Consider the following 15,281-nt stretch of genomic DNA (forward strand, 5'->3'; position numbering starts at 1 on the left):
AAATCAAATTATTCTCAAACTAATGTTTCTTAAAAATGTTATGCCACTTCTGGATTGGGATATATTATATTAATTCGTACAGATTCGTTTTGTGTGTATAAAATCTTGGGATGTTTGTGTTATGCTTTTTGTGAGAGTTAATAAAAGTAAGATATATATCGTATGCATGTTTATACATTAGAGAATTATAAAGGGGGGGAAAAGACTTGGGGGGGGGGGGGGGGGGGTGAAGGGGGGGGGGGGGGGGGGGGGGACACCCCAATGAACCCCGCTGTGTTGTCCGTCTTACAAAATATATTTTTCCTGTATCAGAATGTGCTTGCAATTATATTTACCCCCCTAGAACCCTCGTGATCTGCACACAGCGTTCGGTAGAACAATGGCGGTCTACAAATCCTCTCGTTTCGACCATTAACAACAAACTGCACATGCGTGGAACGTTTTTCATTCGACAACTTAATAATAATAACAATACCACTAACAATAATGGCGCCTCCAAGTACCACTGCGCACAAACATCCATGTTTGAATCCTCAAAGGGTTTTAATTGTACCATATTCTTCAAATGTAGGCACCACTTGCAGGGTATCGCCGCTACGAGTGTGTCGGGGTGTCCACGTCTGTTCTAAGCCCATTTCCGACCTCGAACATGTTCGAATCCTCAAAGGGTTTGCTTGTACCAACTCCGTCAAAAGATAGTCACCGTTTGCAGGAAATCGCCGCTACGAAATTGGCGTGTTCCAGGGGTGTTCCAAATATTAATCATATAATACCACCAAGTGGTATTACTTTTAGCATGCAACCAAGAACAACAAATGAGATGCATATGTCAGACTAACTTCATGTAAACTTTCAATAGTTTTTTTGGAGAATTTACAAGATGTATTTTTAAAGTAACATTTTGGTGAAAAAAATTGTCAAATCAAAATCCAATATGGCTGCAACTAAAAAAGAAATCCAAAAATTCTTTCAGAGTTTGTTGTGTTATGTATGGAGACAATTCACATAAATTCATTTAAATTTATATTCATATAAAAATAAACCTTATTTTACTAAGAACGTGTTATCCTAAATATAATATTTGTCACATTTGACCACTTTCTAAATGGCGTTGTGAATTCATAGCTTTCGGCCATGGGAGCCGTGCCAATTTACACTTGTCAGAGGGGTACACAAAGTACGTGATCTGGACTACCAGTTGTCGGACTTTCATTTTGTGGAAGCCTCGGTGGCTGAGTGGGTTAGATCGCTGACTTTATGTGCTGGTTATTAGGTACCTCCCACAGGCAGCGTGGGTTCATATCCAGGAAGGGACTCAACACTCAAAAGAACGAGAATATGTACTTTACTATGAAAGCGTTGTCCTAATTATATCATTTGCTATATTTTACTTGTACTTTTTCATCATAAAAGGTATTTACCTCGTAGTTTCAGAGGCAAAACCAAAAAAATATCACAAGTATCTAATTTATATTACTCATTAAACCAGTTCATATTTTTCACATTTACCGAGAGTTCTATTTCCATAATAAACACACCATGGCTTATGCCCCTTGCAACACGACGTCATTGGTGCCAATTGAAAAAGGTCGTTATCTTATCTTATATCAAATAATCATGAATAATCATTATGATTCAGACTGTTGAAGTAAAATGCCACAAAAAAATTGTTGCAACATGCTGTTTAATTTTTTTTATCAACGCCTTATACTTTTTATCTGAAAAGATATCTGGTTTTGCTGGTTTGTAGCTGACAAAATATCCAGTCTTTATACAAAATCGTGTGCCTCATATTTCATGTTTGATGCAATTTACACGCATATACCATTTACAGTGCACTGATACATGAAATATATCAAGTTACCATTTTTTATTTGGTGACAGTGAGATATAGATGACAAAACTGTTAATGTTTCTATGGTGTATCATTCAGATATGTTGATTTAAGCCAAGTCACACCATCCACTGATGCCCAGAAAGTACAGGTCCCCAGAAGAGCCTCAGTCCAGCATGGTGTCCAGTCGCTGTCCAGTGTACACCAGAAGCATGGCACACCGTGCTTCACAGTATGAGGTACAAAATAATATTTTGACAATAAATAATAATACAATGTAAATACTATATATCTATTATATTCTATATTGTAGCAAGTTTGTCTTTTGATGTAAAAGTGTAGTGTGGATGACATCTGAAAGTACAGTGTGAATGACATATACAAGTATAGATCTGATACAATTTGTACACAGTTAACTGATGACATTTGTATTTAGGCACCCAGTGAGACTCAAGGTGAGAGTATCCTGCCCCACCGGTGTCAGAAGAAATTTCTGGAGATCCATTTTCATTGTGTCGAATTGTGTTTATTACCATGCAGTGCTGCAAGTCATACACTATTAGTGTGTCTTGTGACCTACAGTGCTTGAGACAACAAGAGAACTGTGCTTTTGAAATAGTCAACCAGGGCACTAACAAGTTGCCACTAAGCATTTAGCCAGTGCTTGTGATATTTTCTTCAGCCTTTTCCCCCGGCCTTCGCCCTTGCCCAAAACTCCCTCATCCAGCATCAGCCATCCTGTATTACAGAAACTTATAGAAAGAAACAGCAAAGGCTGATTGTTGTCAGAGACCATAAAAAAGGTTTCAATGAAAAGAGTTTATTTTAGTGAGCATAGAGAAAAACAGTACATACATCAGACGGAAATTGTTCACGAATCACCACGACACAAGATTGAATAACTTTGATTCTTCAACTATTCTGCAACTATTTCTGCAAATCCCAAAAGTAAACCTCTTGTTTATGAGGTGTGGATAGATTCTGAAATGAAAATAAGTGTCTTTTATTAGACGCACAGTACAAAACATTACAAAAATATCATACGGTTTATATAATTTATATAGTTTTGTCATTCAGTCTGGAGGGAAGCCTATAGGAGAAGCAACTTATTTTAATGATGTAAGCATATTTTTATACCTTGTTAGTAATTCAATAATAGCCAAAACAGTTCATAGTTTTCTAGCATGTTGACATGATGTGTTTCTTACTATTGGTTTGAATACTTCCTGAAATATTGTGGACATGTTTCAATATCACTGATGTAATTTAAAAACCTTACAAGTGACATAGATTTTCATAACCGTATCGCAAATAAACATTTATGGTACTGGATATTTATTTAAATTGTCATATGTGTTTGTTTTGCATGATAGATCCTTAAATGCATAATAAAATAAATTGATGAAAGCAAATCATGTTATATTATTTCTAACCTTTATTTCAAGTGTTAATATAAAATAGGGTGGTCGGGTAGCCTTGTGGTTAAAGCGTTCGCTCGTCACGCTGAAGACCCAAGTTCGATTCCCACATGGGTACAATGTGTGAAGCCATTTCTGGTGTACCCCGCCGTGATATTGCTTGGATATTGCTTAAAGCGGCGTAAAACCCTACTCACTCACATAAAAAATGATAACAGATTTCATAAATCTGAACTTATTGAAGATGCAAAACTATCTTAATCTGAAACTGTTCCAGATGATTGCTGGAGGGAACAACACTAGAGAATTATTATTATGATTTACCCTTTCCTTGAGTGTGGGGTTCTAAGGTTCTTCGTTTTAGGACATATACATCTGTTTCCACCTTTCTTTAGAGTCAAAGCATTACATTCATAAAGCGAAGAATTTAATCAAAGATTTCGGGTCATATTTTCATATGAAATTTGAGCTCTGGTTCATCTTTTACTGGTCCACTGGTGTAAACAGCTCATTGCATTGGGCCTACATACTGTATTTTGAAATTGTATTTTTACCACATGATATAAGGTATGTTAACATTTAGAACACACTGAACACAGGTTATGGGGTTGATCTGCATGCGATTATTTCCAGTCAGATAGGACAAAGTTTCAGGGGGTGGCTGTTACAGATGATTTGCCCAAAAAGTCACGTCAGGAGGTCTAAAATTCCAAACAAAACTTTACAATTTCAAATATATGTTTCATTAATTTTCAACAAATTTAAATTATAGTTTCTTAAAAAATGTAATTTAAATATATTGATAGTGACAGTAAGTGAGTTTTTTGTAAACATTATACATATATCTGGTCCACTCAATTAAACAACCCACTGTCTATAATAATTAATTATATATTAAACCTTTCAAATTTCTTTTACTTTGTATACATTTAAAAAAAAATCTGGCCACATTGGATGATAAATAGTTTCCCTGAAATGTTGCAATGCATTTTCTATGAATGGTTGTCAGAACAAACCAAAAACCAATTATCTATTAAACGGACCCTTAATTTCGAGCGCCAGACAGGGTAACAACAAGTACCATCTTTCTTTTGGTATGACGCGGCCGGGGCACCTGGATGTGAGTGAGTGAGTGAGTGAGTGAGATGGGTTTAACGCCGCTTTAAACAGTGTTCCAGTTATATCGCGGCGTGTCAGCTTAATGTGGGAGGAAAGCCCAAGTGATGCAGGTCTCAGACGTTTACCACTTCGGTGAAACCCGCGAGCACGGGTATGGTGCTGACAAACCTAGAAACATAATCGGGGCGAACCGGGATTCAAACCCACAATCATAGGTTTCTGGCGTGTCCAAGGGACGCAAATCTGCACATCGAATCGCGGCGCCTTAGACGACTGGGCCATCGTGCTCCCCCCCTCCACCCCCCCCCAACCTGGATGTATATCCAACAGCTTATAAAATGACAACAAAGAAAACCACTTTAAAAAAGTTGCTGTCGGTGACTTAAAATATTTTCTACATAGTGTATACACGGAGACTACAAATTATAACTAATACAACGCTATTGATTTCCTGTCCAAAGAAGAATCATGCCTGCCTCCCGTCCGCTGCTGGAGGCTGATCAGAGAGTCCAACTATATGTCAGTGGAGTGTTTGTGTTTAATCCACCAATTGTTTCTTTCATATATAGTTTTGGGGCAGTGGGGGAGTCTAGTGGTTAAAGCGTTCGCTCGTCACGTCGAAAGCCGGGGTTCGATTCTCCTAATGATTGAATTGTGTGAAGCCAATTTCTGGTGTCCCAAGTCGTCAAATGGCTCCGTTGAATATTGCTCAAAGCGGCGTAAAACCACATTATAGTCACTGAAATTCACTTCAAGAAGCGCGTGTAAAATAACGTAAAGGCATACTTCTGAGAGAAATACTGAAAACCATTAACAGTTGAAATTATTCCCCGGAAAAGAGATAAACTGAATTGAATTCCCGAATGACAACCAGGAGACCTATTTCGAGACAGAATTCTTTTTCAGTCCGCGTGACTAAAATGTATTTTCCCTCAGAAAGAAAGAGCTCAAACGTCCATTTTTGAACATTCTGCACGCCCAATGCCAAGTTACATTTTTTGAGTGATACCTGAGGTAGGACAAAGAAGCTTTATTCCGTAATTTTTTTCAGAAAAGATTTTTTTTCCAAATCCACACACACACCTCCCCAGAATCCCGAATTCTATCTACAGTAAACTACGGTTATTACGAACTCAAAGGACCACTATTTTTAGTTCGTTATAACCGCAGTTCGTTATATGCATATATACAGCAAATACACAGCAAATTGCCGGGACCAAAATATATGTTCGTTATATCTGTGGGTTCGTTATAAGCGCGTTCGTTATAAACGTAGTTTACTGTATTGTCTTATTGCTAACCTTTTAATCTTGAAAAATAATTACTTGACACAAATCTCAAAAGTCCCGAATAGAACAATCTCATATTAACGTGATCAGTAAATAAAGTTCTTTGTTGAATTAATATTTTCAACAAGGTGTTCATCAAAATTTAAAATAACGAATTACACTCAATTTATTCTTTAAAATGAAATAGGATTATATTAATTTCTGCCTTGTAGTGTTCCGGTTATTAAGAAAAGTTGGCCTAACCAGGAAAGTTTTTTCACAGGCACTTGTGACACATGTTTTGTCAAATCTATGCTGTTTCATTAACAAGCTGGCGTGAACACGTCGCGCCAATGGTGTCACGTGATTCTTTCGCGGGAAATTGGTTACCGGAAGTGCCAATGTCGTCTGCTGTTAATACTGGCGTCTGCTATCTATTGCGCAACCCATTCTTGAACTCAAATTTTAGAGAGACACAGACAGGGCACCCAGTTTTATGTTTCCAATGCGAGACAACTGCAGAAAGCGCTGAGAATATTCTTCTTAGAGATTTTGTCTTTTTTGATCAATTACTGTCAGGTAAGATCCAGTTTTATGTTTTTTAATGTTGTGACATTGATCATATTGATTCGTGGTCGATTTCAAAACAGTAATCGACAGTTTTGTGTGGTTACAGGAACAATTAAATTAGGCTATTTGGTGACAAGCTGACTTCACCATGTTCACATGTGGATGAATGTCATCTAGTCTGTATATATATGTACAGTGTAAGTCTAATCGCCGTTGAATACACAGCGGAAACTCCGTACAGGTTAATATTGTGTAATAATGTTATCATGTATGTATGGGTTTACATGCTCATGATCTAGCTAGTCTGAAACGTACAATCGACTGTTTTTGACAGTTTTTAAGAATATGTAAAGTGTTTTGTCTCTTTTATTTGTCTATGAATGATTCCAAGTTATACACGTATCTTCGTGTTCTCAGTCAGATTTCGTTTTTCAGAGTGAGCTCTTGACTGTGAACATCGAAGTCGACAATCATCATGGACATACCGGTAAGTAGGCTAGATCTGCAAAATGTGTCTTTCAGTTCGTTACTTACTTAGGTCACAGGACCATGTAACAATAAAAATATAAAAAAGTCGCAAAAGAAATCACAGACGTGGCCTCGTCTTTGATTTGTTTTGCGACTTTTTTATATTTTTACATTGTTACATGGTCCTGTGCTTAGGGCCTATCTGTAACCGCAGTGTTAGAAATTGGCAAAATTTGCCATTTTTAAGGGTTTTGCAAAATGTTATCAATAATGTAACCATGTATTTACGGCCATCGTTTGGCCTACAAGTTTGATATTAATTTTCCAGAAATTGCATACAATGAGGGTAAATTTTATCTCCTTTTTGAACCACTTTGATGAGATTTTACTGAGCCACAAGCTGACTTGTGACGGAGTGGAGATACATTTGCATGATTAGATGACTTGGCCCAGCTGTTGTTGGTATCAGTATGCTAGACATAACATAAGTTTGTTTTGGTCTTGACACATATTGCTGAGTGCGGCATTGAACAACAAACCATCCAGCCAACCAAAAGTATCCATGTTAATGTCTAACTTCGTCAATGAAAAGGCCATGTACTGGTTATCAGCCATTGGTAAGGGGTCATTGGGACAGGCATTTGTGAATGTTTTTACCTAGATCTACCAATGATTTGAAGTTTATGGATTCAGTCAAGCTCAATGGCTGTTCTGATGCTCCTGTACTGAGTAGTGAGTTCATGTCGTAACTGTGACAATTACATCAATGACATAATTGGCATATCAAACGTTTCTTAGTAAGAGTGGGTTCAGGATCCAGAATTTCCTTGATAAATCTAGTCAACATGTTTCAGGTGCTATAAATGTTTAAACATGTCAGTTACACTGATAACTGTCCTGGCCAAATGTGTTTTGCAATTCTTAATGTAACTCACCAAAGAATGAATTATTAACAGCTGGATAAGTGTGTTGTAGAATAACTCAATATTCAGAGTCCGCTAAATAAAAACAATGCTTACATTCGACTGTCGACTGTTTACTTATGCAAATCTAAGTACGATATATTTCATCGCATGATCGAATTCAGGACTGGTTGCCGTATGTCACTGCTACTTGAATGAAAACACACGTTAACTTTTTATCCCCCTGACATATAATGACGGGGGGGATATAGCCATCAGTATGTCCGTCTGTGAGTCTGTCTGTCCGTCTGTAATCATTCTTTATCCGGAGCATATTTCCTAAACCGTACAACCTAGCTTCACAAAACTTGGTACACTTACCAGTCAGGCTCAGTAGTAGTGCCTTTTGCTATTTAGAGATTTTTAGAATTTTATATTTTTGTCGTTTCCATGGAAATATGATGAACTTAAGAAATTTGAGGTTAGTGCTCTTGTCCGGAGCATATTTCCTAAACCGTACAACCTAGCTTCCCAAAACTTGGTACACTTAACAATCAGGCTCAGTAGAAGTGCCTTTTGCTACTTAGAGATTTTTAGAATTTTATATTTTTGTCGTTTCCATGGAAATATGATGAACTTAAGAAATTTGAGGGTAGTGCTCTTGTCCGGAGCATATCTCCCGAACCATACAACTTAGCTTCTCAAAAGTTTTTACGCCTATCAAGCAGGTTATGTTTTGGTGCCTTTGCTATTAACAGATTTTTTCTTCTTTTTTTCTTTTTTCAATTTAAATTGAAAATTGATGAACTTAGGGTAATGTCCTCGTCTGGAGCATATCTTCTAAGCCATGCGACAGAGATTCACCAAACTTTATGCAAATATCAATCATGTTCACTAGTAGTGCAGTTTGTTATTTTTTTATTTTAATCTTTTTAATTTGTAGCCCCTGACATATAATTCTAAGGTGTACTATTAACTGATATATACTATATATGATGTGAGCTACATAACCTAGTACATTCTCTTTATGCCTTTGTGTCATGAGGCTACTACAGAGCTATTCATATGCAAATCTGCGAAGTTATTGTTATTACAATTTCATGACATCATCAGAAAGCGAGCTACATGAACCAATATTTAATAACCTTCATTATATTTCTGGTTTTGGCATCAAGGAAAAATATTTCCTTGCCAATCTAAATTCATTTGAAGGTACACACAGTTTATCGACATGCCACGTCGGGATGTCTGGGATGTTTTTAAAGTGGAATTATTCGAAATTGATTAGAAAAGAACCAACTTAATCCAGACAAAGTTCCTTGACCCAACCTCGGTCGTATGCATACTGAAGTGTTAATCACCTTGTTTCGCTGTCTTGTTTGGCAATAAATACATTTACGCAACGATGTATGGCTTTGATTTACAATAACAGTGGCATATAACATTGGATATGAAATTAATAATGGTCCAGCCTCTGCGTCCACGAGACCCACACATGTTACGCAGGTGCGTTCAAACTAAAATTTGTGCGTCCAAAACACAAAAACGCGCTCTTCAGCCAACACTGCTGTCTGAGGGGCTAACTTTTTGCAGTGTGTGAAATAATTTTACTCTAGCCCGTTACAAAGTTACTGGCCCACTTTTAGATAACACCTAAAGGATAATGTGAAGTTCAAAATAAGAACAAAGAAGAAAAAACTATTTCCATTTGTAAGGGAATATGTAATAAGTCAATAAACCAGTTCAATGTTAGTTTTGTTTTTTTCACCACTTCCAACATATGAGAATAATTTAGAGTTCAATATCAGATTCATAATCTAAATAATCAGTGCCATCTTCACTGACATTTGTGTCATAACAGCTGGAGAATCTTGTGTGATAGATGAAGCAAACATTTATCAAAGAAAATATCTCCTTGTAAAACATCGTTGCTACTACATGTAATACATCATTTGAAAGGCCTGATCCTATTGTTTATAAATATGAAGGTTATGTTTATCACAAGACACATTATTTAAATAATGCATTTAACTGAATTAAGTTCATTGTAAATAAAAAAATGTAAGCTGACACATTCATAATGTCCAGATTAAGGACCAAGTAAGCGAAAATTTGATGATTTTCAGCAAATATAAGATTTCATGAAATACACTTACCTATTTTTTTTTTATTTTCATTGTTTACGTAATTGGAAAAGCATTTTAAAAAGAATTATAAATTGTATCTGTCATCACCCATTTCCCGAAAACAGCGGCTGTCTGCTCAGTAACATGAAGAAATACCCCCGATTTCGAGGCTTCTCATGAATAACACGTTTGTCGAAGACTGGCATATGAAACCCCGCAAGAATGCTTATTCTTTAATCTACATTCTCGTAACATTGCCTGGAGTCTTTTCGTAGTTATAACAAGTGATTTCATTGGATACAAATTGGTTTCTAATGACGCTTTCTTGCCGAAATCTGCTTCAAGGTTTGTGATTGGTCAAATTTGAGCACTTGACCTAAGGCAGCCAATCACTTTACAGCTATGGTACTGTCCTCGTGTATGATGAATTTCAGAATTTTGTTAAATTGCTTTGAACGTTTTAAGCAGGAAATCGCGATCTATATTAAAAATATGGAGCTTCGTGGATGTATCGTACAAGGTTACGAGCTGTGACAAAGACTTTTCATGCATATATTTTGGCATTAAAACATCGTGTTCGAGCCGAGATGTCATTTGATTTACATTACACACGATTGCATGAAAATGTGGGAATAATAACTTAGCTGTATTTTTGACAACTTTTAAATATATATTTGTTGATTTTATTTATTACTTTGCATACTATGTTTAAAGAGTTGCCTGAAACGTCTTTATGTTGCTCTTTGACATGTTCGATGTGGACGCATTCTCGAAGTGCGTGCCCGAGAATTTTATTTTCAATAACATTACGAGCAATAGTGAATAATTTCTTAATCTATTGATAAAAAATGATAAACTGTAATGGAATACGTATTTCAGACATTGTGAAATGTGATAGCAGGGTTCCCCCTAGACACCAATATCTGAGAGTCACCTATTTTTTGAGAGTCAAATGTTTTATTGTATGATAAATGAAATTTAAAGTGTTCACCGTTAATTTTACACTTAACTAACTTTTAACTTTTAAATATTATGTCTCAAGTTTAAGTTAACAAGTACTAGTCAGTGTACTCAGCTGATTGTACTACAGAGAAATAAAGGATATATGAATGACAAACAAAGTTTGCTGGTTTTATTTTTTCACTATCTTTAATTATTTCACAGATCATAAAACAATTTACAGTAACACTAATGTCAGGACGAAAAAATAACATCAGTCTCAACTGTGAGACAGTTCTGAATCATGGATGGATATTGAAATACATTTCATGTAAGTTGATGATATAATATCACCAACTCATTCAGTGAACAGTGAAGTTGAACTGAACTTGTGAAGCATTTTCTCAGAAACACATTTGTGTTAAATAGTGTTCAGTAGTATTTAATTACTACATGTAGTACTAGTATCTCAGTCTACTTTCTACTTTCTCTCGTTTGAAATAGTTCGACAGCTTTTCCAAAGTCAAATTGTGTCACTTGTGGCGGGCCTTGTAATCTTATGAACATAGGTCTATTGAGTCTTTGGTTAGTCAGTCGATTGCATACAGGATTCTTTATGGCATTCTGAACACTGAACCCCCCTCTCACAGGGTGTTGAAGATACAGGTATAATGCATGCTAATTAGAGGTGTAACGATACGGGAGGGTAGCGATACGATACGTATCACGATACAGTGATTACTGGTACAAGCTAAGCCAAGTTGATGTCCTTCTGCTCTCTAAAAGATGTGACAAGTACAGTTGAAGAAGGTATAAGGTGTTTATTTACTGTTATAGCAAATTGTCAGCAATACAGTATGTTTTACTGAAACAACAAACTGGCTTTGAAACTGTTAAACGTATTTTCTTGAGTATAGTGTGCACCCATGTATAAGGCGCACCCCCCTCTAGCGGGTTCAATATTTAAAAAAAAAGAAATTTGAATATTATGCGCAGAAAAAAATTACACCGTACCCCTTCAGCAGAGTCCGGCAAACGAATGGGTGATGAGAAACTTCGTCAGTACAAATTTGAAATTTGAGATAAAAAATCACCAGACATGTTGATTTACCGTTTAAATTGTATTTTTTGTTCAGCTAGGCATTGTTAAATATCCAGGGATTAAGATTACCTTGTGTATTTTCTCGTAAACTAAGCCGGACCCAGCAATCAGCTGTACACACGTTTTCTTGGCATCTACCGGTGATTCGGTCAAGACACACCCAATGATATAACTTTACAGGATCTTAATGCAAGGATGGGCAAAAGTTGTATCTGAAACTATTTTTTTATCAGGATTAATATATTCCAATATCTTGTTAATTTAGATGCAGCTGTTACTAAACATATTTAAAATAATAATAACCCTAAGCGAAGCAGCTGATCGCTATTGCCGGGTATTATTTTTTACATGGAACCAGTCTGACCAGTCACCGTCAAGGCTCCCGTGCACGTGATCGTGAGAATTACGTGTTGACATAGAATCGTCCAACAAAAACAAAAATGACTTTTAACGAATCAAAGTAAGGCATTTATGATATATGTATCCATTCTCTGTCAACTAAAGTTCGTTTCAAGGCGTCAATAGCGGTAATCTGACCGTGGTTGCTGTTAATAACGGTGAGTTGTGCGATCTTCCGATCACTTCACACACGATTTCGCCGAAATTAATTAAAACAGTATTAAAAGGAATTTTGAATAAAATTAATGAAATAAGTAACAAACATAAGTCCAGATATACAATGAACACTTTTTATAGCCAGACAGTGTAATTACATGAATAATTTGCGAACTTCAGTATTGATTTGTTGACATGGTATTTCCAGTGTTTCGTGCTCACGGTAATGTCTTTCCATGGGGGGAAAAAACATCAAAACTCATTAATTTGTGTATAATGCGCACCCCCTTCTACACAGTTGTGTTTGTTTTTTTTTAAAAAGTGCGCACTATACTCAAGAAAATATGGTAAGTAAAACTGTGTTATGAAAATATCGTATGTATCGCGATACATGCTTTACAAATCGATGCATCGTATTGTGGGCTGTGCATCGGGATACAATACTGTATCGCCGTATCGTAACACCACTAATGCTAATATAGCTAGCTTCACAATATCATGATATGTATCTGCATCATCTCTGATGAGATGTTTACATAGTTGGTCAAAAGTAAACACACCCTTGCAGCCTCTGACATAATGTTTAAACAAAAGGAACTGGTTCAAGTCTCTGTCCCTCTGTAAAAGTTCTCCATAGTTTTCCAAAAGCTTCTCAAGCTGTTCCTGACCATAGGTGACAAGATCATCTGGATATCTTGAAGGTTTGAGAAGCATGTCAAAACACTCCAAGATATCGAGATCATCTTGAGGGAACCTCTCTGACAGCTTAGTCTTAAGAGAATTAATGTAATTGACAGGAAGAGAATTAAACTCTCATTGGGCTGTTGTCCACTACCTCAACATTTTTATCCCCCATACATATAATGACAGGGGGATATAGCCATCAGTATGTCCGTCTGTCCGTCCGTCCGTCTGTAATCATTGTTTGTCCGGAGCATATTGCCTAAACCATACAACCTAGCTTCCCAAAACATGGTACACTTACCAATCAGGCTCAGTAGAAGTGCCTTTTGCTATTTAGAGATTTTTAGAATTTTATATTTTTGTTGTTTCCAGGGAAATAGGATGAACTTTGGAAATTTGAGGTTAGTGCTCTTGTCCCAGAGCTCCAGATAAGCTGCGTATCTGCATGAAATACTCATAAAAACTGCAGAAATACGCAGTAAAATAAAATCCAAGCGTATCAAATACGCAACGAATATTACAGATACGCTACAAAAATAAAACTTGTGCGTATCATCAAAATAGTGTTAAGTTACCCTGCGTATTCGATTAGCAAATCAGCAACTTATTATCCCCCGCCGCGCGAAAGCCCGAAGCGGGGGATATAGTATTCACGACTGTCCGTCCGTCCGTACGTACGTCCCACCTGTTTGTTGCCGCGATATCTCAAGAACTAAACACTGGATTGTCTTCATATTAGGAACTATGGTGTATATACAGACTCCGCAGACACCAGTCGGTTTTGGTGACCTTGATCCCATTTTCAAGGTCACAGCAGACAAATCTGCTTTTAGAGTTGGAAAACGGTGTTGCCGCGATATCTCAAGAACTAAACACTGGATTGTCTTCATATACACCATTTTGGAACTATGGTGTATATACAGACTCCGCAGACACCAGTCGGTTTTGGTGACCTTGATCCCATTTTCAAGGTCACAGCAGACAAATCTGCTTTTAGAGTTGGAAAACGGTGTTGCCGCGAAAAGGCCATGTACTGGTTATCAGCCATTGGTAAGGGGTCATTGGGACAGGCATTTGTGAATGTTTTTACCTAGATCTACCAATGATTTGAAGTTTATGGATTCAGTCAAGCTCAATGGCTGTTCTGATGCTCCTGTACTGAGTAGTGAGTTCATGTCGTAACTGTGACAATTACATCAATGACATAATTGGCATATCAAACGTTTCTTAGTAAGAGTGGGTTCAGGATCCAGAATTTCCTTGATAAATCTAGTCAACATGTTTCAGGTGCTATAAATGTTTAAACATGTCAGTTACACTGATAACTGTCCTGGCCAAATGTGTTTTGCAATTCTTAATGTAACTCACCAAAGAATGAATTATTAACAGCTGGATAAGTGTGTTGTAGAATAACTCAATATTCAGAGTCCGCTAAATAAAAACAATGCTTACATTCGACTGTCGACTGTTTACTTATGCAAATCTAAGTACGATATATTTCATCGCATGATCGAATTCAGGACTGGTTGCCGTATGTCACTGCTACTTGAATGAAAACACACGTTAACTTTTTATCCCCCTGACATATAATGACGGGGGGGATATAGCCATCAGTATGTCCGTCTGTGAGTCTGTCTGTCCGTCTGTAATCATTCTTTATCCGGAGCATATTTCCTAAACCGTACAACCTAGCTTCACAAAACTTGGTACACTTACCAGTCAGGCTCAGTAGTAGTGCCTTTTGCTATTTAGAGATTTTTAGAATTTTATATTTTTGTCGTTTCCATGGAAATATGATGAACTTAAGAAATTTGAGGTTAGTGCTCTTGTCCGGAGCATATTTCCTAAACCGTACAACCTAGCTTCCCAAAACTTGGTACACTTAACAATCAGGCTCAGTAGAAGTGCCTTTTGCTACTTAGAGATTTTTAGAATTTTATATTTTTGTCGTTTCCATGGAAATATGATGAACTTAAGAAATTTGAGGGTAGTGCTCTTGTCCGGAGCATATCTCCCGAACCATACAACTTAGCTTCTCAAAAGTTTTTACGCCTATCAAGCAGGTTATGTTTTGGTGCCTTTGCTATTAACAGATTTTTTCTTCTTTTTTTCTTTTTTCAATTTAAATTGAAAATTGATGAACTTAGGGTAATGTCCTCGTCTGGAGCATATCTTCTAAGCCATGCGACAGAGATTCACCAAACTTTATGCAAATATCAATCATGTTCACTAGTAGTGCAGTTTGTTATTTTTTTATTTTAATCTTTTTAATTTGTAGCCCCTGACATATAATTCT

The sequence above is a fragment of the Haliotis rufescens genome, unplaced genomic scaffold (genome assembly GCF_023055435.1).
Source record: "Haliotis rufescens isolate VD_foot unplaced genomic scaffold, xgHalRufe1.0.p SCAF_34, whole genome shotgun sequence".
Lineage (NCBI taxonomy): Eukaryota > Metazoa > Mollusca > Gastropoda > Lepetellida > Haliotidae > Haliotis > Haliotis rufescens.